This window comes from Balaenoptera borealis (assembly GCF_965194805.1).
Source record: "Balaenoptera borealis genome assembly, chromosome: 16".
Classification (NCBI taxonomy): domain Eukaryota; kingdom Metazoa; phylum Chordata; class Mammalia; order Artiodactyla; family Balaenopteridae; genus Balaenoptera; species Balaenoptera borealis.
Window position 1 is genome coordinate 37,924,655 of NC_138872.1, and position 21,553 is coordinate 37,946,207.

Below are 21,553 nucleotides of genomic sequence, written 5' to 3' on the forward strand. Positions count from 1 at the left end.
TACTGGGGCATTAGCGTGGGTTTTCCCATGACCAAAGCAGCCACCAAAACTGCTGATTTTGGTGACCTCGGTTCTGAAGATACCAGTATTCCTTAGATTTCTGAGTTTACTGTGAAGGGAATTCTTGTTGGGGTGTCATTGCACAATAGTCAGATGGACCCCACCGCTTTTCCTACCCGTGGGATCCTGATTCTTCCTCTCCAGCGTGGGAATAATAAATGTCAGCCTTCATAGCATTGTCACAGAGAAAGTGTCTAATCCAGTGCCTGGCAATTAGTAAACATTCACTAAATTTAGCTCTTAGCAATCAGATTAAAGATGCCAGCTGGGAAGCAGACCAGTTGAAAGGTTATGTAGGCTCCCCCTTATCCTCTTCAGGTATTTCATTTCAAGCCACTTAAGATGTGCAGTTCAAGTGGGTTGTGGTGTTTCTTGTAACAGGCTCTCTCTGGAAAGCTTTTGTGACAGCAAAGGAAGGGAGCTAACATTTACAGACAGCCTACTGAACTGGGTATTTTTCACATATTATCCTATTTAATGCTCACAACACCGTCAATGACACCTTACTGTTGACGGGTCACAGATGTGAGGGCAGCGAGGTCGAGTAATTTGCACAGGTCAGAGCTAGAAAATGGTCAAGGCAGGTTTCAAGCTTGGGGTCACTTACTGGAAGTCAGATGCTTTGAAGAAGAAGGTGGAAACTGTTAGCTACAGTCTTGTAAAAAGTTTGGCTTAGACTCCGGCTTGTCTGGTAATAATACAACTACCTACGTTATAGTGGTTTATAATTTTTAAAGTTTTCTTAAGACATTACTTTTACTAACCATATTAAAATACGTTGTCTTGGGAAGTCAGCAGGGCAGGTGTAATTATTAAATAGGGGACCTTGGAGCCCCCGATTCTGTTTCTTTATTGCTTCTCCCTCTCAAAAAAAAAGTCTTTTAGGGAAAAAGATGCGTTGAAGACTGTTGGTCAAAGGTCAGTTTTGGGCCCTGTTCTCATTTGTAGACCTTAATGAATCAGGCCACCTTTGCCAAGCCCTCCTGGGGGTAGGTGGCTCTCTCACGGGAGAGAATCTTGAGCCCCTTTGGCTTACGAAGTAGGTGGAGTGAGAGAGTGTTCAAAGCGGAAAAGAGAGAAGGAGAGGGCCAGACCTCAAGAAAAAGGCATGTTACCTCCACGGTCAGGTAGAAGCAAGAGAAAACTGCCCAAGAGCTGGAATTCAGGGGCAGGTTGGCCAGTCCTCCCCCAACTAAGGCCTCTGCCCAGGTCCTGACCTGGTTTTGGGGAAGAAGTTAGGGAGACCTGGAGAAGTGGGTGGGATCATTGGTTTCCATCTGGAGTCCAGCAGTGACTGTGGCTACATCCCAGATGGTGAACCTGCCTCTAGGAGAGTTGAGGACAATCTGGGTAGTTAGTGTGTATAGATGCAGAATAAGAATCAATGCCATATAACTTCTAGACTCTTTGTATACTTCTTTTTTCCCTTTGAGAAATTTTTAAAAAATCTGAAATGTATGAAGAGGAAAAATTTCCATATTCCTACCACTCAAATTCCATGTTTCTATTGCTGTTAACATCTTGCAGTATTAGCTCCTAGGCTCTTATTTAAAAATTTTAGGCAAACAGACTTGTAGAAAAACTTGTTCTATTAAAAATGGCCATTTGCATTATGAAGAATTCGAAGATAGAAAAAAATCACTCTGAATCTCTTATGAAAACATCTCTTGTTAGTATTTAGGTGAACATCATTCCAGATGGACACCGTGGGATATATATGTACAGATAGAATGATTACAGCAAAAGATAGAAGCACTTTTGTTAAATACTGGATATTATAGCTGTTATTAAAAACATAAAATGTAATTTTACTTTAGTAATAGAAAAGGAATCTGAATTGAAACTTAAGGAATTGTTGAACCTCAATTCTTTTTCCTTATGTAGATTTTATTTCCTAAAAGATTTAAGAATAAAATAGCTTCAAAATGAAAGAGGTTGAAGTAAGGTTTTTTTTTTTTTTTTGGTTTGTTTCAGTTTTAGACAGAATTGATTGACCGCTGGCTGTGAGAGAGGGGACAGCAGCTCCTCCTTCATCCTTGCTCCTCTCTTCCCACCTCCCAAGTTTTGTTGTTGTTGTCATGTGTTCCCATTTTATATTATTCACATTCTTCTCCTGTGCATTTCATGTTCAGTATGGTGACCGCTAGCTGCATGTGGCTATTTAAACTTACATTTACAGAAAATTATAAATTTCGTTTTTCAGTCTCAATAGCTACATTTTCAGTGCTCAGTAACCAGAGGTGGCTAGGGGGATAGTGCAGGTATCACAGAAGGTTCTATTGGACAAGACTGACTTTCAAGAAGCAGTTATTGGTGTTTTATTTCCTGGATTCTTTCACGCTTGAGAATGCCTCTTCTTTGCCTTTGTATTTGAGTGATAGCTTGGCTTATACTTTCCCTCAGCATTTTGTAACAAAATTTTCACCAGTATCTTCTGACGCTCAATATTGCTTTAGAGAAATGTAAAGCCAGCCCAGGATTTACCCCGCTATGTAGATGACTTGGTTTTTGTTCTTGGGTACCTGAAAGATTTTATAAATCTCTCTCAGTGTGGAGTATTCTTGCAGCATTTTTAAAATTTTTTCTGGAACATGTGCTTTTTTGATTTGCAAAGTTTGTTCATTCTTCATTCCAGAGAGATTCTTACATTGTCTCATATCTTGGGATCCCTTGTCTATTTCAGTTCTTAAGTTGTCTTCTTCAGGGATATGTCTTCCTATTTTTATTTGCTTTCCATTTTTATTAGCTTTTCTCTAATTGTTTTAATTTCCTTGTTTCTTTTATTTTTCATTCTGACTATCCAAACTGTGTCACCATAAACAACAGGGTCTTACTGTATAGCACAGGGAACTATATTCAATATCTTGTAATAAACTGTAATGGAAAGGAATATGAAAAATAATATATATATTTAGCTGAATCACTTTGCCGTATACCGGAAACTAACACAACATTGTAAATTAACTACACTTCAATAAAAAAATAATAATAATAACAAACCATATCACCATGATTATCCAAACGTTTTTACTGTCAGTAAATCAGTTTTCAGGGTTGTCAATTTCTTGATGATCTTACTTTCACTTATTTATTAATTCCATAATGATACTGATTTTTATTCTCAATTTGTTTTCTTACTTACCCCATGTTAATTATCTATTAATGTTCACCAAATTACCCCCAAATTTAGAGATGAAAACAACAGCAAACATTTGCTGACTCATGGTTTCTGTAGAACAGGAATATAGGCATAGCTTAGCTGGTGACTCTTGCTCAGGATCTCTCACAAGGATTCAGTCAAGATGTCAGCTGGGGCAGGTGTTCTCAAGGCTCGTTTGGTGGAGGATTTACTTCTAGGTTCCCTCATGTGATATTGGCAGGAGGTCTCAGGTACTTACTGGCTGTTGAGACTGGAGACATCTGTTTCTCAACACATGGGCTTCTCCATAAGGCCACTCACAACATGCCAGCTGGCTTTCCTCAGAGAGAGCAAGAGAGGGTGCCCGAGATGGAAGCCACAGTCTTTTTGTGACCTTACCTCAAAGTGACATCACATCATCACCTCTGCCACATTCTGTTTGCTAGAAGCAAATCGTTAAGCCTAGCCCACACTCCAGGGGAGGGGATCATATTGTACAGGAGCGTGAAAACCAAGAGGTGAGGATCATTGGAGGCCATCTTAGATGCTGCCTACCATACCCTCTTTTTCATTTTTTATTATATTGTATCTGTCTTTGGGCTCTTGAGTTAATGAGTGTAACTCCTAACTCCTATTTCTCACATTGTGGGTTTTTTTTTTTTCAATTTTTATTGGAGTATAATTGATTTACAATGTTGTGTTAGTTTCAGGTATACAGCAAAGTGATTCAATTATACATATACATATATCCATTGTTTTTTAGATTCTTTGCTCTTATAAGTCATTACAGAGTACTGAGTAGAGTTCCCTGTGCTATACAGTAGGTCCTTATTAGTTATCTATTTTATATACAGTAGTGTGTATATGTCAATCCCAATCTCCCAATTTATCCCTCCCTCCCTCCCTTTCCCCCTGGTAACCATAAGATTGTTTTCTACATCTGTGACTCTATTTCTGTTTTGTACATAAGTTCGTTTGTACCATTTTTTTAGATTCCACATATAAATGATATCATATGATATTTGTCCTTCTCTGTCTGACTTACTTCACCCAGTATGACAATCTCTAGGTCCATCCATGTTGCTGCAATCACATTGTGTTTTCTTTTAGGTTGGCCATGTACCTTTTGTTCCCCTTTTATATTGTGTTTTTGATGGAAACACACTTAAAGCCATGCCATTTATTTCAACCTTGGACTTGGGTGGCTGTGCTCAGACATTCTATTTGCTTCAATGTGGTGTGAATGACTATTTTATATTCTCCCCTCTGTAACTGAAGCCACTTTGATTTCCCTTCAAGCTACAGTTTGAGAACTAGGTATTTTGGCCAGTCTGCTTTCATGTAGCTCATAAGGATGGTCTCTGGAGGAAGGAAACAGTTGAGGTGAGGAGTTTAAACACCAGAATACCTGGATTCCTACTCTTTTCTGAGGTTGTGTTAATGATCCTGTGTCAGAGTTCACCCTTGGATGGGGAGGGATTGGGCAGGGCTGGATCCTCGTCTCCTGGGATGTCCTGTTAACTCTGCTTCCCAAATGGTCATTTCCCATACTTCATAGAAGGAAAGAAAAGTATATTTGCTGGAGTAGGTAAATGAGCTGGGGAACTTTGGCAGGGTGATAGAATTACTCTAAAACTAAATTATGATGACAGTTGCACAACTCTATAAATTTACTGAAACTCATCAAAGAGGAAACTTAAAACAGGTAAATTTTAAGATATGCAAATTAAACATGCTAATTTGCTACTATTGATTGGATGATATGTAAATGAAGAAGTCCTACCTGAAAATGCAAATTAGGTTTTAGTTAGTTTCTGACTGTGAAAGAAACCACTAGGAAAAAGGAAAAAAAAAAGCAATGCTCGGGCTTCCCTGGTGGCACAGTGGTTGAGAGTCTGCCTGCCAATGCAGGGAACACGGGTTCGAGCCCTGGTCTGGGAAGATCCCACGTGCCGCGGAGCAACTGGGCCCATGAGCCACAACTGCTGAGCCTGTGCATCTGGAGCCTGTGCTCCGCAACAAGAGAGGCCGCGATAGTGAGAGGCCCGCGCACCGCAATGAAGAGTGGCCCCCGCTCGCTGCAACTAGAGAAAGCCCTCGCACAGAAACGAAGACAAATAAATTTATATAAAAAAAAAAAGTAATGCTTTCCTAAAAGGATTCTGAGATGAGATAGCCTTTTATTTATTTAATTCTAATAGTAAAGCATAGAGTCTAGTAGAGCCAAATCTTGATGGTCTTTAGATTACAAAGATAGATATAGTGTGGCTGAAGGAATTAAAAAATAACCCCCACTTCCTTCAGCAGGAGCATCATTAACATAGCTAAGGAGTATTTACTGGGGGCTCCTTACTCTGGTGATCAGTTAGGAAGATACACAAAGAAATATGGCAAGCTTCCCATCAGTCAGCCTTCCAGTAAACAGATGGGCAAAGACTCCTGTGTGCTTGTTACTGTGAGATGTACTGAAATTGTGAGGTTCTTAGGGGAAGGGCTGTGTCTTATGAATTCCTTTTTATATCTGCGACTCTTTGTATATTACAGGTGCTCCGTGAATATTGGATGCATTAGTAAATGTAAGAATAACTAGGATGTAGTCCTTATCCTCCAGAAAAGTATATTCTAGTTAGGAGACTAAGCCATGCACGTATGAAACGGCCCCATATCATTCCCAAGTATCCACGTAGGGCCTGGGGAAGAGGAGGATGAGGGTAGGACTGCTCAGAAAAGCCTGTGCAGTTAGTGGTACCCAGGTGTGTACACCTGAATCCCTGACAAAGAATATATTTGAATGCTGCGCACAGACAGGCTCCAAGGTAGAAATGAAGATGGCTTTTGCGGGAGACCTTGAAGAGAAAGAATTGACTCTGATTGTAGAGGGACGAACTGGGAAATTGAGTTGGATGGACAGAGTGGCTGTGACTGCCCAGGGGCTTTAAAGCCCCGAAGAGAGATTGGGTTTGTTTTGTTGGGCGTAAGGGAATTGGTAGGTTCATAAGCCAAGAAGTGGTTAGATTAAAACTTAGAAACTCACTGTTACAGTTATTGATTGACCAACTGGGTAATTTGGCTGGTTTTAATATCTGTTATATGCAAGATGCTTATATATTTAAGAAGGTTTGTGTACTTGGTTGTTGCATTTTCTTTATTTTTCCGCAGCTTGAGCAAAATAATCATCAACTCTTCACTTTTTTAAAAAAAATTTTATCAGATAGGAATTCTAACACTGTCTTGCAAATAAGAATAAAAATGTTTTATCTGAAACATTCCGGCAGAAATTCACTGAGGGTGTGTCATATGCAGGACGCCAGGTGCTCCGTGGAGGGTTCAGATGGAGCGATTGCGTGCACAGGTGGTTTAGCCCATTAGAAAGGCAGCAATGCGGTGCTCCTGGGGTTGGAGAGGGGGCGGGTGCTGCTTTCTGCTTGGGAGCCAGGAGGGAGAGAGGTGTGGCCCATGTGTGAGCCAGGAAGGAGAGAGGTGTGGCCCATGTGTGAGCCAGGAGGGAGAGAGGTGTGGCCCATGTGTGAGCCAGGAAGGAGAGAGGTGTGGCCCATGTGTGAGCCAGGAAGGAGAGAGGTGTGGCCCGTGTGTGAGCCAGGAAGGATGTGGCCCGTGTGTGTGAGCCAGGAAGGAGAGAGGTGTGGCCCGTGTGTGAGCCAGATGCCTTCCCAAGTCTTCTTTTAATCCTTACAACGTCCTGGTAACACTTTTAATCCCTACATGCAGAGGAGAAATGAGACCGAGGGCTGATGTTTATGGACATGAGCATTTCAGGTATAGGCTTGGATGAATTTGCTGATAGAATGTTGGTAGGAAAGGCAATCAGGTGTTACAAAATAACTCAGTATTGTAACATCTTTCCTGGGGTAAATGATCAGGCAGACAATGTAACCAGGGCAGCTCTATGTCCCTATTTACAAAATGTTAAACTCTAAGGTAATAGTCCTTTAAATATTGCTTAGAATCAAGTTAGTTACACTAAGCATTCAAAGCTAGCATTTCTTGGAAGGTTTAAAAATTGCCCTTTGAAAAGATCCTAGTCTGAAAAAAATTTCTCCTATTGGAACAAAGTAATGCCTGAATCTCTACGCTCAAACCTTGTTTCTTTTGAATTATCAAATGAAGGGTACAATTAAGTGTTGATTTAGTTCACTTGATCATTGATTTTGATCCACTTAGCCTGGGCCTTAGTTCCTACTTAGTAAACAGAATTTTTAGATTAGAGCAGCCCCCGTGCCCTTACAGCTCTGGACTCTCTGTCCTGTACTGTAGAAAACTATTTATTCCTCAAGGCAGTAGCTCTTTGAGGGTTAAAAACAAAAAAACAACAACAACAAGAAGGAAACCCGACATCCAGTCTAATCCTGCTCTGCTCTTATTTACTCAGACATTTTTGGGAACTGTAATAACTTGTTAGATCTTGTGCAGTAAAACATAATTCCAAATTTTCCAAGGCCAGCTGTAGATCAGGATTCTAAAGGCCTTAATGGAAAAGGGCGGGTGTGTGTTTGTCAGGAGACCACTTAGGGAAATCAGTTCCATGCAGTTTTTAATACAGTTCTTTGGATAGACTTTTTTATGACTCAGTGTTACAGATGTCATTAATTTATGATGGAAAATAGTGAGACAATATGACAAGTATCTTCAGACTCAAGAATACTTAGGCAGCAGGGTGAGTGATGATTGAACAGTTCGAACAGAGGCTGCTATGAAATGCCACCACCAGGCACCAGGCTGAAGGGTGAGCCTGGCCTCCTGGCCTCTGACCCTGCTGGGTTAGCCAGCCACTCACTGGATAACTTGGGCGGCAGAAAGAAACTGAGTCCTATTGGAAATCCAAGGCTTTTGAGGTTTCTTCTCACCAAAGGAGGTCTCCACGAGTTTCCTGCTCTGGGCAGGCGGAGATGTGTGAGAAGGGCGGTCTCGGACAAAATGGGAGAGTGGATTTAGCTTGTCTTCTTGCGTAGGCATGTTGCACACACTCACCTCCTCTGAGCAGTAGACATTTTAGAGATGAGGGCCAGCCAGCTGCAGAAATATTTCAGGCATCTTTGTGAGGGAGGAAGTTAAAATATATGGTGAACATTGAGTGACCAAATGGGAAGATGTTTTCTCTTTGCTGGTTTTGAAGGTTTCATAGGTTTTTGCAAAATATCAGCATATTGTGGGTGACTCTGTAAGTAGGGCCTGTCATCTCTGGACCCCACAGCCTGTGCTAGTAGCAGAGAGAATCTTGTGAATAAGAAAGTAAGAAAGGCTGCTGGCCTGGAATTGGGAGACTGGGGTTCAGCTCAGCTCGTGAGCTGAGTTCCCTCTTAGTCCTTGTTATGAGTTCAGTTGTGTCCCCCCAGAAAGATATGTTGAAGTTCTAAGCCCTGGAAACAGGGTCAGTAAAGAGGTAATCAAGTTTAAATGATGTCATGAGGGTGGGCCCTAATCCGGTATATTACTGGTGCTCTTATAAAAAGGGGAAATTTGGACGCAGTCACACGCAGAGGGAAGGCCATGTGAAGACACTGGGAGAACACAGTCTGCAAGCCCAGGAAAGCCTGCAGCCACCAGAAGCCTGGAGTGAGGCCTGGAACAGCTTCTTATCACAGCCCGCCCAGAGGAACCCACCCTGCGACACCTTCATTTCAGACTTCTAGGCCAAGAACTGTGAGACAATACATTCCTGTTGTTTTAAGCCACCCAGTTTTTGGTACTTTGCTACGGCAGCCCCAGGAAACGAATACAGCCCTGATCCCCTAGAAGGCACAGAACTGTGAGCAAGCCTCTCAACGTCCTGGGCTTCTGCTTCCTCATTTATGAAATAACAGCCCGGGAGTACATGATCTCAGGACCTTCCTGCTCTGGCACTTGGTGATTAGTTCTTCAAAAAGTGCACTCAATTTCTGTTGTTATATTTCCTAATGTAGCTAAAATATGCAAAGAATATGTATTTTTTTCAGTTCCCAGTTTTGTTCTTTTCATTCAGGAGTCATTGGTGATACTTCCCTTTAAGCGAGATATTGGGTAAGGCTGTCCCTTCCAAGTTTACACGCTAGACAAATGACAGCATGTCTAGTCTGTATAGAGTATATAACCAAAGAACATACCACTTAAAAGCATTTAACTATTGTTGACTGGCTGGGGGTTAGCATATATTGAATGTCAGTTCATTAACGTTTCTTCCCTAGATTTGAGGATTGACTTCTTTTAGACACCCACAGGCTTATTCTAGTCTTCCCAAAGGAACCTCCCACATAGATACCGGCCACTCCTTTATTTGCTAAATGCCTCACCTCAGTAAACAGTAGCGCAAGCAGCACCCTCTGCACCGCGGGGTGTTCTTCACGCCAAACTTTGCTGTAAGTGAAGGTCTTCTTTCTTGACTTGTCAATAGGTTACAGTTGGGTCCACTGATGCAGCAAAATCAAGACATTGTATTTGGTGCTTTCCTAGAGGGAAAGAGTGAGGAAACAGTCACCCGCCTCTTCACCAATAAATATCTCTCCTGATATAGTCAGCAGCCAAAACCTACAAGATATGTTTGAAATAATGTTAGCTTTGGACCTTCTCCTTAGATTTTTTTTTTCTCTTTCTTTTCCTTAGTCCCTATGTTACAGTGGATAATATTTTTAAAATGTGCCTTAAACTTTTTAAGGAAAGATAAGTAATATAAAATTATCTTCCTATTATAAAAAAAAATCATTGTGTATTAGGTTCAAAGTATAGAAAGGACAAGATAAATGAAATGGTTGATACCACTTGCCCTCCTGTCTGAGGCTCTCTCATGGTCTTCCTATTTTCCTCAGAACCCTTTTATATCTTCTTCCTCTGCTAGAATATTCCCTGTCCTCAATCTGCTGGGACAGAAAGACCAAGGGGTCAGGTTAGGCCTAGGGAGAGAGTTTTAAAAGAGAATGGGAGGGGCTTCCCTGGTGGCACAGTGGTTGAGAATCTGCCTGCTAATGCAGAGGACACGGGTTCGAGCCCTGGTCTGGGAAGATCCCACATGCCGCGGAGCAACTAGGCCCGTGAGCCACAACTACTGAGCCTGCGCGTCTGGAGCCTGTGCTCCGCAACAAGAGAGGCCGCGATAGTGAGAGGCCCGCGCACCGCAATGAAGAGTGGCCCCCGCTTGCCACAACTACAGAAAGCCCTCGCACAGAAACGAAGACCCAACACAGCCAAAAATAAAAAAAACAAAACAAAACAAAACAAAAAAACAACGTTTGCCTTTGTTCATTTATTTAAAAAAAAAAAAAAAAGAGAGAATGGGAGTAGTCCTGGTGGGGTATGGCTGAATGGGCCTTAATGGCTCTATTTTCTTTGTACTCCTTAGTGAAAGGGATAGAGACATGGTTAATAAGGACAGTTTCACTATAATCAGCCAAATTAAAGGAAATGATTTTATTCACATGTTTAATGAAGCTTATCTGGTTCTTCAAGAATTACTGTGCTGTCTTCTGAAGTATTTTAACACATGCATGCCGTGTTTTTCATGCATTATGTCTCACTCTTGGAAATCCAGTCTGATTTAAATTTTCTTCTTCATTTAATTCTACTCCACCTATTTATCTTTCATAGGTTAAAACACAGGGAAGGGCCTAAAAATGTCCTTAGTGTTAGTATATATTCTAAAGAGGCTCCAATGAATCACCTGTATGGGTTATAAAGAATGACACACCTTAGAAAAATATTATCACCTTGAGAGGCCTCAGGAAACAACTCTGCCATGTGAACCTAAAAACTTGTGTTTTAAAATGAGTTATTTTTAATATTTAAAGTAATGAAACTTTCTTTTTTAAAAGATTAAAACTATCTTTGTAAAGTTCTATGCACAAATTATTTATGACTATTTATAATTTCATTTTGTTCCTGAATAAAATATAATAATTAAAATATTCCACTTCTGAATCTGTGCCTGGCGCTCTCTCCGGCTTTCTCTTCATGCTGGTTCTAAGCCTCTGCTCTGCACTGGCTTCAACAGAGCAGTGGTAACAAAGGAGATGTTCAGCTAAATTGTCCATGTGGTTTCCTGTAACATTTTCTTCTTATGGTGTCAAATGTGGATTAAAAATAAATAAATCTGCCGTTTTTAGGTTAAGATTCACAGTCTCAAAGATTCTTCTGACATCACATTGTTGTGACTGGTCACTCATTTTGTGAATTTTACCAGCTCTTTATTTCCAGTGCCTTTTTTCCTGGAGACCTAGTGTTTTGGCATTTTATTTCTTCCTTTGTGCCTTTTCCAAAGGACCCAGAAAAAAAAGAAAGGACTTGAGACCCCAACTGATCAGTGTTGCTACTAGTTAACAGAGGTTGAAAAGATTTGATGGGTTTCCTGCAGTTTAACATTATTGACCAAGTAGTGACTTAGATTATTTTTTTTCATTGCTGTTTGGTCGTTTATTTTAAAGTGTCTCTGTCAATTTCCCTTCTCCCTGTGAACATAGCTTCTCCTGGTAAGAGTCCAGTTTGCATTCATTATTCGATTTGAATGCTCTGATTCAGTGGTTCTCAACTTGTTGCTTTCTGCTGCCACACAGATGGCTTTCACATGCCTCACACACTCAGAGGGGTGTACCCAGGGTTGTGCAGAATTCCAAGCAAGCTACTTGTAATTCCACCCCTCTCTTTCGCATGCAGGATGGTGCAGTGGGAAGCGAGTGAAAGAGAACGGTTTTGTCACGTGGCTCTCAGTTGGCTCCACTTCTTAATAAAGCAAATTGTTACAAATTCTGGTACTTGATTACTGTCTTCTTGCCTTAGTCATTTGTAGATTTAATGGCTTCTTAAAAACAGTTTATTTGTATTTGAAACATTTAATAAAATGAACAATGACAGAAGGAACACCTTTGTCCTCATTCTCCAATTCGAACATTTCATGACATTTTGCCAAACATAAGACAGTATCTGCCACCTTCTTTTTCAGATAATGAAGGAATTAATACTTTTTCATTTCCCCCTATTTCTCACTCAGCTTCCCTATTTTTATATTATTACTTTATGCAGCTAAGATTGTTCATGTTTATCCCCGTAATCCTACTTATGACATTGTTCTTGGTGCTTTGTGTAAAGGGGTTTCATGCTTAACACTAGTGCCTTCTCCTTCTCTGTTTACCTCTCAGTGGGCTGGGGTTCTTCATGCTAGAGAATCTTCTAGAAGGGTTTCTGGGTACCATCTTCCCTGAGGGTTTTTGTTTTTTTTCTTTTTGACACATGCCTTCCTATTGGGTGCATTCTGGATCAGCGACTTGGATGGGTGTATGTTCTTGGGTTTAACTTTCTTTCCCCTCAGAGCTTTTGGACTCTGTACCATTGTCTTCTCCAATAACTGATGATGTGGAGAAACCCTCGGGACTGAATTTTTCTGAGTGTACCGCTGAAGAATGCCTGAGTTCTGTAACCTAAACAGCTTTTAAGCAGTGATGCTGTATCAATTTTCCCCAAAACTTGATGTATCTTTTAGATCTGAAGGTTTATTTTTTTCTCAATTTCATTCATAGGTGGTTTCTTCTATTGAATCTTTAAACTTTTGTATTATGTGATCATTTGATACACACAAAAGAATACAGCCATCCCTTATTTTATTGCACTTTGCAGATATTACGTTTTTTACAAATTGAAGGTTTGTGGCAATCATGTGTTGGGCAAGTCTGTAGGTGCCCTTTTTCCAACAGCATTTGCTCACTTCGTATTTCTGTGTCACATTTTGGTAATTTTCACAGTATTTCAAACTTTTCATTATTATTATATTTGTTATGGTGATCAGCGATCTTTGATGCTACTACTGCAAAAAAGATTACAACTTACTGAAGACTCAGATGATGGTTAGTATTTTTTTTTTTTTTTTTTTTTTATTTATGGCTGTGTTGGATCTTCGTTTCTGTGCGAGGGCTTTCTCTAGTTGGTGGCGAGCGGGGGCCACTCTTCATCGCGGTGCGCGGGCCTCTCACTATCGCGGCCTCTCTTGTTGCGGAGCACAGCTCCAGACGCGCAGGCTCAGCAATTGTGGCTCACGGGCCTAGTCGCTCCGCGGCATGTGGGATCTTCCCAGACCAGGGCTCGAACCCGCGTCCCCTGCACTGGCAGGCAGACTCTCAACCACTGCGCCACCAGGGAAGCCCAGATGGTTAGTATTTTTTAATTAAGGTATGTACATTGTTTTTTAGACATAATGCTATTGCACACTTTATTGACTACAGTATAGTGTAAACATACCTTTTACATGCTCTGGGAAACCAAAAAATTCACGTGACTTGTTTTATTGAGGTCATCTGGAACCAAACCCACAGTATCTCCAAGGTATGCCTGTATATGTAAATGATGAAGCACTAATTTAACAAAAATCTGTGAACTTGCCATCCAGCATAATAGCTAGTACAGTGCCAGTATCATCGGGTAAAAAGTAACTTAGACACTTTTGAATCCCGCTGTGTACCTCTTCTCAACCTGTAACTTTTCGCTCACCCAGAAATAATAATATTCTGGAATTGGTATTTATTTCTATATATGTTTTTATGCCTTTTTTACAAGTGAATGTGTCCATAAACAACATATAGTATGATGGATTTGCACGTTTTCAAACTTAATATCAATGGTGTCCTGCTGTGTGTAGCTTCATGCAGTTGGTTCTACCATTCGTTCTTATTTTGGTGATCCAGCCATGTTGGGACATGAGCTCTAGCATTGGATCTACTCTGTACTTTTCTCTTTCTTAACTGTATGCCATTTACTTACTCATTTCTCCGTTGAACATTTCAGTTTTTCCCAATTTTGTGCTATTCCTAAGAGTTTGCGATAAACATCCTTGTGTGTTTGGTGGGCATGGGGGGACTGTACACAGGTGCTAATTGCTCTAAGAAGAGCACCCAGGGGCGGAATTGCCGGGCTGCAGAGGAATGCTCATCCTTCACTAGACTCTGCAGATTGCTCTCCACACCCAAGTGCCAGTTTTCCCTCCCATCAGCAGTGGGATTCTTGGTATTGCCAGAAATTTTACTTTTACGAATCTTAACGAGTGTGAAGTAATATCTCACGGTTTGTTTTTATTTCTTCTGTAGATAGCCAGTTTATATCCTTTACTCATTTTTCTGCAGGATTGTTTGTATTTATCTTTTAATATAATCTTTATTCTATATACTGATCTTTTGTCATTTATATGTGTTATAGATACTAATCTGTGACTTGGCTTTTTGTCTCTGGTGTCTTTGGTTGAACAGACATTTTTAATTCTAATACAGCCAGATTTACCAGTCTTTTCTTTTTATGGTTTGTGCAATTTTTTAGACTGATTTTTCCACCCCTGGGTGCATTTCTTAGAGCAATATCTTTCTTTCCAACTGTTGGGCTGCACCCCACAGGCCTGCAAGGCCTGTGCTTGCCCAGCTTCAAGACCAAAGAAAGAGCCCAGAGGCAGCAAAAGAGACATCAGTGGTTTAATGGATAGGGGGGAGCTTACATGTCTGAAGCAGAGTCCTAGAGTGACACCCCACCGTGTGCGTGCAGATGGTTGACAGAAAGTGGCGGCAGTCTTCACGGGTGTGTGGCGGGATGTTGGATTACCAGGGAAACTGGCAGAGGGGCTCACCCCTCACGGCCCCTTTGATAAGAACACTCACTAGCTGGGGCCTGGGGCAAGTATGTAGGAAGGTTAGTGTAGTGAGCAGGGTTTAGGTGTAGCTGGCACTGGTCGAGCAGGGGGTGTACAGAGAGCAAGGGAACAGCCACTTTGAGTGGCCTGACCAGACACCAACCCAAATGTGTTTTTCAAAAATTTCAGAGTTTTGGTCTTTGTATTTATGTCTTTAATCCACCTGGTATTTAGTGGCATGAGGTAGGTATCTACTTCTATATTATTCCTAATGGATAACCAGTCGTCCCAGACCAACTTATCCTTTTCTCACAAATCTGTAATGCTCTTTTGTCATATATTATGATTCCAAATAAGCACAGATGTATTTTTGACCTATGTCTTTATCGTTTGTCTCTTCCTTTGCCAATGCCAACTGTTTTGGTTGCTGTAGTATTGTAAGTCTTCTGGCAGAACAAATCCTTCTACCTTTTTCATTTTCAAAATTGTCTTGGCTACTCTGGGACCTTTGGTCTTCCTTAAAATTTTGGGATTTTGATTCAAGTGACCGTTGGGTTTATAAATCAGTTGGAGAGCAGTTATCAGTTATCAGTTATCTTTATCATTCTCAGTCTTTGAACAAAGCCCTTCAAGGCCTTAAGCAGGATCTTTTATTAGGTTTATTTCTAGGCATTTTGTTTTTGTTGCTACTGTAAATAGAATCTTTTATTCTCTTACGTTTTGAAATAGATTATCACAGGGTTTAGGAGAATTATTTACTTTTATAGATTGATGTTGAAACCACCAAATGTACTGAACTCTCTTATTTTAGTAGTTTATTTAAGATAGTTTTATATTTAATAGTTTCTGTAAGATTCTTGTAATTTTTTCATGTAAACAGTCATTATCCACAAATAAGGTCAGTTTTGTCCCTTTCATTCACTTCTTATGTGTCCATTTTCTATTTCTTAAATCATTGCGTTGGGTAGGGCCCCGAGTACAGTGAAAATGTAGTGTATACTTGTCTTGTGCCTGATTTTAATGGAAAGAATTTTAAAGTTTCACTATTAAGAACAGTGCTTGCTTTAGGCTTAGATAGATACTGCTTTTCAGATCAAAAAAGTTTCCTATGGGTTTGGTTTGTGACCACATTGTGTCAGGAATCAGTGTTAGAATTTTATTGAAGATTTTTAAAAAAGCATTTATTGAATATTTTTTCCTTGAATCTTTTTATATGGTATATTATATTAGTATATGTATATAAGTATATAGTATACAGTATAGTATATGTATATAGTATATATGTTCTGATTTTGTCAATATTATTATTCCTGGGACAAACTCTGCTTTGATTTGCCAGTATTATACTTTAGGATCATTGAAACTATTTTCATAAATGAGCTTTATCTTTAATTTTCTTTCGTTTTTTTTTTTTTTTTTTTTGACTTTTTTTTTACTAATCTCACTAAGTGAATTGAGTAGATCCCTTTTTAAAAAATATTTATTAGGGCTTCCCTGGTGGCACAGTGGTTGAGAATCTGCCTGCCAATGCAGGGGACACGGGTTCGAGCCCTGGTCTGGGAAGATCCCACATGCCGTGGAGCACCTAGGCCCGTGAGCCACAGTTACTGAGCCTGCGCATCTGGAGCCTATGCTCGGCAACAAGAGAGGCTGCGATAATGAGAGGCCCCCACTTGCCACAACTAGAGAAAGCCCTCACACAGAAACAGAGACCCAACACAGCCATAAATAAATAAATTAATTAAATAAACCCAAAAGTTAAAAAAAATATATTTATTATAATTTGCATAAGATTGAGATTATCTATTTTTGAAGACTTGGTAAAACTCTCTTCTGAAACTGCCTGGACCTGAGTTTTTGGGGTGGAGAATGGGAATATAGCCTTTTTATTATTGTTTCATTTTCTTTAATACTTACTGATTTGTACACATTTTAATATTTCTTTTAGGTTTGTTTTAATAATTAATATTTGTTAGAGAAACAGCCATTTCATCCATGCTTTCAGATATATTGATATAAAGTTGTTATAGTTTTCTCTTTTTATTTTTTAAAAAACCCTACTCTTAAGATTATGTCATCCTTTTTATCCAATATTATTTATTTGTGCAAGAAGTTTGCCTGCTTAATTAGTTTTTCTAGTGAACCAGAATTTGGTTTTGTTAATATTTGCTATTTTTTATTTTCTGTTTAATTTCTTTTTTTTTCTTTTAAATTTATTTTATTTATTTTTTGGTTGCATTGAGTCTTTGTTGCTGCACGCGGGCTTTCTCTAATTGCAGCGAGCGGGCGCTACTCTTCGTTGTGGTGCATGGCATTCTCATTGCGATGACTTCTTTTGTTGCAGAGCATGGGCTCTAGGCGCGCGGGCTTCAGTAGTTTCAGCATGCGGGCTCAGTGGTTGTGGCTCACGGGCTCTAGAGCGCAGGCTCAGTAGTTGTGGCACACGGGCTTAGTTGCTCCGCGGCATGTGGGATCTTCCCGGACCAGGGCTCGAACCCCTGTCCCCTGCATTGTCAGGCGGATTCTCAGTCACCGTGCCACCAGGGAGCCCCCTTCTGTTTAATTTCTACTTTATCTCTTTCTCAGTTTTTCCCCCATCTCCTGTTGCTCCCTTTCTTAGGTTTGTTCTGTTTTAAATTGAATTTATTTTAATTCCTTCTTGTGTTTTAGAAAATTCAAAAACGACTGTAAAATTACATCTCAGTATCACTTTAACTGCATATTATACATTTTGATATGTAGTACTTTCATTGTTGTTAATTTCTAAATATTTTGTGATTTTCATTGTTATTTCTTTTTCAATTCCTGGTTTATTTAGGATCACATCTTAAATTTTGCAAATAACTACTTTTAAAGAACATTTTCTATTGTCATTTTCTAATTTGCCTACATTATGGGTTAGAAGATATAGTCTGAATGATAGAAATTTGTTGGAAATTTGAGATTTCCCTTTTGACCTGGCACTTGGTCAGTTTTTGTAAATGTTCCATGTATAATTGAAAAGAATTCGCATTCTTCATTTATTAAATGCAGGATTCTGTTTAAATAGCAGATCAAGTTTATTAATTTTATTGCTCAAGTACTCTGCCTGATTCCTCAGCTTCTGATAGTATCTCTCACTGCGGTTAATAGACTTGTCATTTTCTCCTTATAATTTTGTCAATTTTTGTTTTATACATTTTGAAACTGTGCTGTTAAGTATAAACAAATTCATGATTTTCTATTATCCTCACATATTTTTCAATTTTTATTATCAAGTATTCATCTTTAATGATATTGATGGTTTTTTCCTAAGATAATATTTTATTTGGTATTAATATTTTTTTTTAACCAGTTTTTATTTTGGTTAAATGCCAGACATTTGCTTTTCCAGCTCTTTCTTTGCATCTTCTTTTTTGTAAGCATCAATGTTTTGTTGGTTTGTTTTGTTTGCTCAGTGTAATAATCTGTACCTCTGCATTGGTTACACTTATTGAAAATATTGATATATTTAGATGTATTTCAACTACAGTATATTTTACTTACCATTTATTTTCTGTGTATCTTCCCCTTTCCTGCCTTCTGCTGAATTAATCAAAACTTTTTATGTTTCCTTCCCACTTGAAGTCTCTCTTGTGGTTTGGAGTACACATACAGTAATTCTGTTCTTATAGAACTTATTCTAAATTCTTTTCATTATCTAGTTAAAATAATATCCAGCTACAAGTAAGAGAACACCAATTAGATAAGCACAAACAAGCAGGCGTTATTTTTCTTACACAGCGAACAACTTGGAAGTGGACCTGCCATCAGGGACCCAGCTCTGGTCCATCATCCATAACTCTGGTCCATCATCATCAGCACATCCCACTCATGGGCTTTTCCTCATTCTTGCTGCTTCATGGCTGTGAGCTGCCTGCTGCACTTTGGGCATCAGCCTCTGGTGTGCCATGAGCCTCCCATAACTGGAGGGAGGCTAGAGAGAAACTGAGAATGGGATTTGAGGTCAGACCGTCTATAGTGTCTCCCACACATATTTCATTCTCAAATATTCTAACAAATTCTATGGTCATTCAATATTTCTGTCCTTTGTGCATATTCCACCATAACTTAGTACATTTTATTGAAACATTGAGCAACATCCACAATGTTTTCTTAATACAAAATAAATTGGTTATCGATATTTATTTTTTTCAACCAGAAGTTAAGTTTGTGTGTAAATGTATGTGCATGTTTCTTTTTTAAAAATCAGTATCTAGACTGATTATTGCTTCCAGTATCCCATGCCTTTCGTTCAGTTGATGAACATCCTTTTATGAGAGATTGTGGGGGTCTGTGGGTGATACATTGTGTTAGTTGTTTGATGTCAAAAATGTCTTTACTTTGCATTGAATCTTGGATGGTAGTTTACATGGGTGTAAATTTTTAGGTCAACAGTGATTTTCCCTGAGCATTTTGAAGGTATTACTCTTCCATTGCCTGCTGATTAGAAATCTTCTGTAAGACTTTATGGTAACTTTTAAGCTTCACAACTTTCTTTTAATCTCTAGTGTTTGTGGTTTCACTATAGTGTGTCTAGGTGTGGACTCATTTATTGCTTTGTGCCCAAAGGTGTTTTCATCTGAGGAATCACTTCCTCAATTTTGGAACATTCTTCACCATACTCTCTTTAAATCTTTTTCACCATTACCTCCACTTTCCTTGCCTGGAACCCTTATTCTAGCCTTAGTGCAGACTTTCAGTTTGTCTTTCATGACATGTGTGTTCTCTCATATGCATGTATTCCTCTGTTTCTCTTTCTCTTTGCTCTATTCTAGGGAAGTTCCCCAGCACTATCTACCAGCTTACTAAAAAAAAATTTTTTTTGTCAACTTAACTTTAGTCTAGACTTTATGCTGTCTAAAAATTTTTCAAAATATGTTCCAAAATTTCTTACTTGTTCTTTTGGTATTTTTCATATCAGTTTTCTTTTTTTTTTTTTTTTTTTGTCTCTTTCTGTATTATAATTTCCTCATATTTTAAATGAAAACTATTTTCCTGTATCTCTTTAAAGCTCTCAAACATACATATTTCTAAGTCTACTAGAATTTTCCAGAAAATTATTTTTCTTATTAATTTTGTTGCTCACCTTTCTAACCATTAGAATTCTGTATACATTTTGGGATTTTTGATTTGTAGGCTCACTTTGAGTAGGTGGTGGCAGTGGCTGCTGCTACTGCTGTTTCTTCTCTTCCTCCTCCTCCCCCTCCCCCTCCCTCTCCCCTCCTCCTTCCCCTCCCCCTCCTCGTCTTTCTTCATTGTTTTATTTTCCTCTGTTGCCCTCTGTATGAAACCCTTATCCCTAACTTTGCATTTTCTAAAAAGTTGTCTCTTCTCACTGAGAACCAGCCTTCTCTTCTTGGCTCCTCCAGCATGAGGTCTAGAACCCAGTCATAGAGTATATTTCATTAGTTTCAAAGCTCACATTGTTCTCATGTTTTAAAATCTTTCAGATTGGGATGCATCTATAATTCATGGTGAATCATGATTTAGTTGGCAGTATTTTTTTCTTAGTAGTATGTAAAATAATATTGTGCCTTACAATTGATGGCATCGTAGATTTGATGAAATAGGTAATATAATTTCAGATCATCTGTCCTGCAGTGGAATAGATGTTGTTAAGGTGAGCCAGTGGGTAGCTCTGTTGAGCTGCCAAGGCTGTGTTTGTGTTCTCCTGCTTCCCTGTGATGGCAGCATCCATTCATGCTGTTGTCTTAGGTCATCCGTTAGCAGTTTTCTTCTGGGTAGTCCTTCCTCAAGCCACAGTTCCAGCCTCAGGGGTTCTCTTTCCCATTACTCTGCAGGAGTGAAACTCCCCTTGCTTCTGCCTCAGGTCCCTGGCTTCTACCCTGCCCCTAGCTTATTTCACAGTCATTTCTTTCTTTTTATTTATTTATTTTTTTAATTGAAGTATAGTTGACTTACAATATTGTGTTAGTTTCAGGTGTACAGCAGAGTGATTCAGTTATACGTATATATATTCTTTTGCAGATTCTTTCCCCATATAGGTTATTACAAAATATTGAGTATAGTTCCCTGTGCTATACAGTAAGTCCTTGTTTATCTATTTTATATATAATAGTCTGTATCTGTTAACCCCGAATTGCTAATTTATCACTCCACCCTTCCCCTTTGGTAACCATAAGTTTGTCTTCTATGTCTGTGAGTCTGTTTCTGTTTTGTAAATAAGTTCATTTGTATCATTTTTTTAGATTTCATATATAAGTGATATCCTATGATATTTGTCTTTCTCTGTTTGATTTACTTCACTTAGTATGATAGTCTATAGGTCCATCCATGTTGCTGCCAATGGCATTATTTCATTCTTTTTTATGGCTAAGTAATATTCCATTGTGTATGTATATATACATATACATATGCACATGCATATACATATACATATGCATATACATATATATACACATCACATCTTCTTTATCCATTCATCTTCATGGTCATTTCTTGCCCGTGGCATGGTTATCTGAGTTTTCAACTTGGCTTTCTATCTATCATTTTGATAGTTTGTGGATGGTTTAAAAAAATTGATCATTGCCATAGGGATGCTTCAAGGTGAGAACTTACTGTGTAGTCTTGATGAGAGGTTCTTTGGAACTTGTAGCAATTTTTTTTTTTTTTTTGGACAGATTCACAATTGGATCTCACACCTTGGTGTGGTTGAGTCTTGGCCCTTATTCTCAGGATTTACATTTTTAAATATCCATATTAAAATTCTTTTTAAAAATCACCTAACT

General features: G+C 39.1%; 1 long non-coding RNA gene across 1 annotated transcript in view; it reads left to right on the top strand.

The window, feature by feature from the left end:
* The window catches only part of LOC309612908, a 53,655-nt gene extending 37,667 nt beyond the window's left edge, over positions 1–15,988 (top strand). The window contains exon 3 of the long non-coding RNA XR_014235398.1: positions 8,671–15,988. This is a non-coding gene — a long non-coding RNA (uncharacterized lncRNA). The remainder of the gene's footprint in view (positions 1–8,670) is intronic.
* The last annotated feature ends 5,565 nt before the right edge of the window (positions 15,989–21,553 follow it).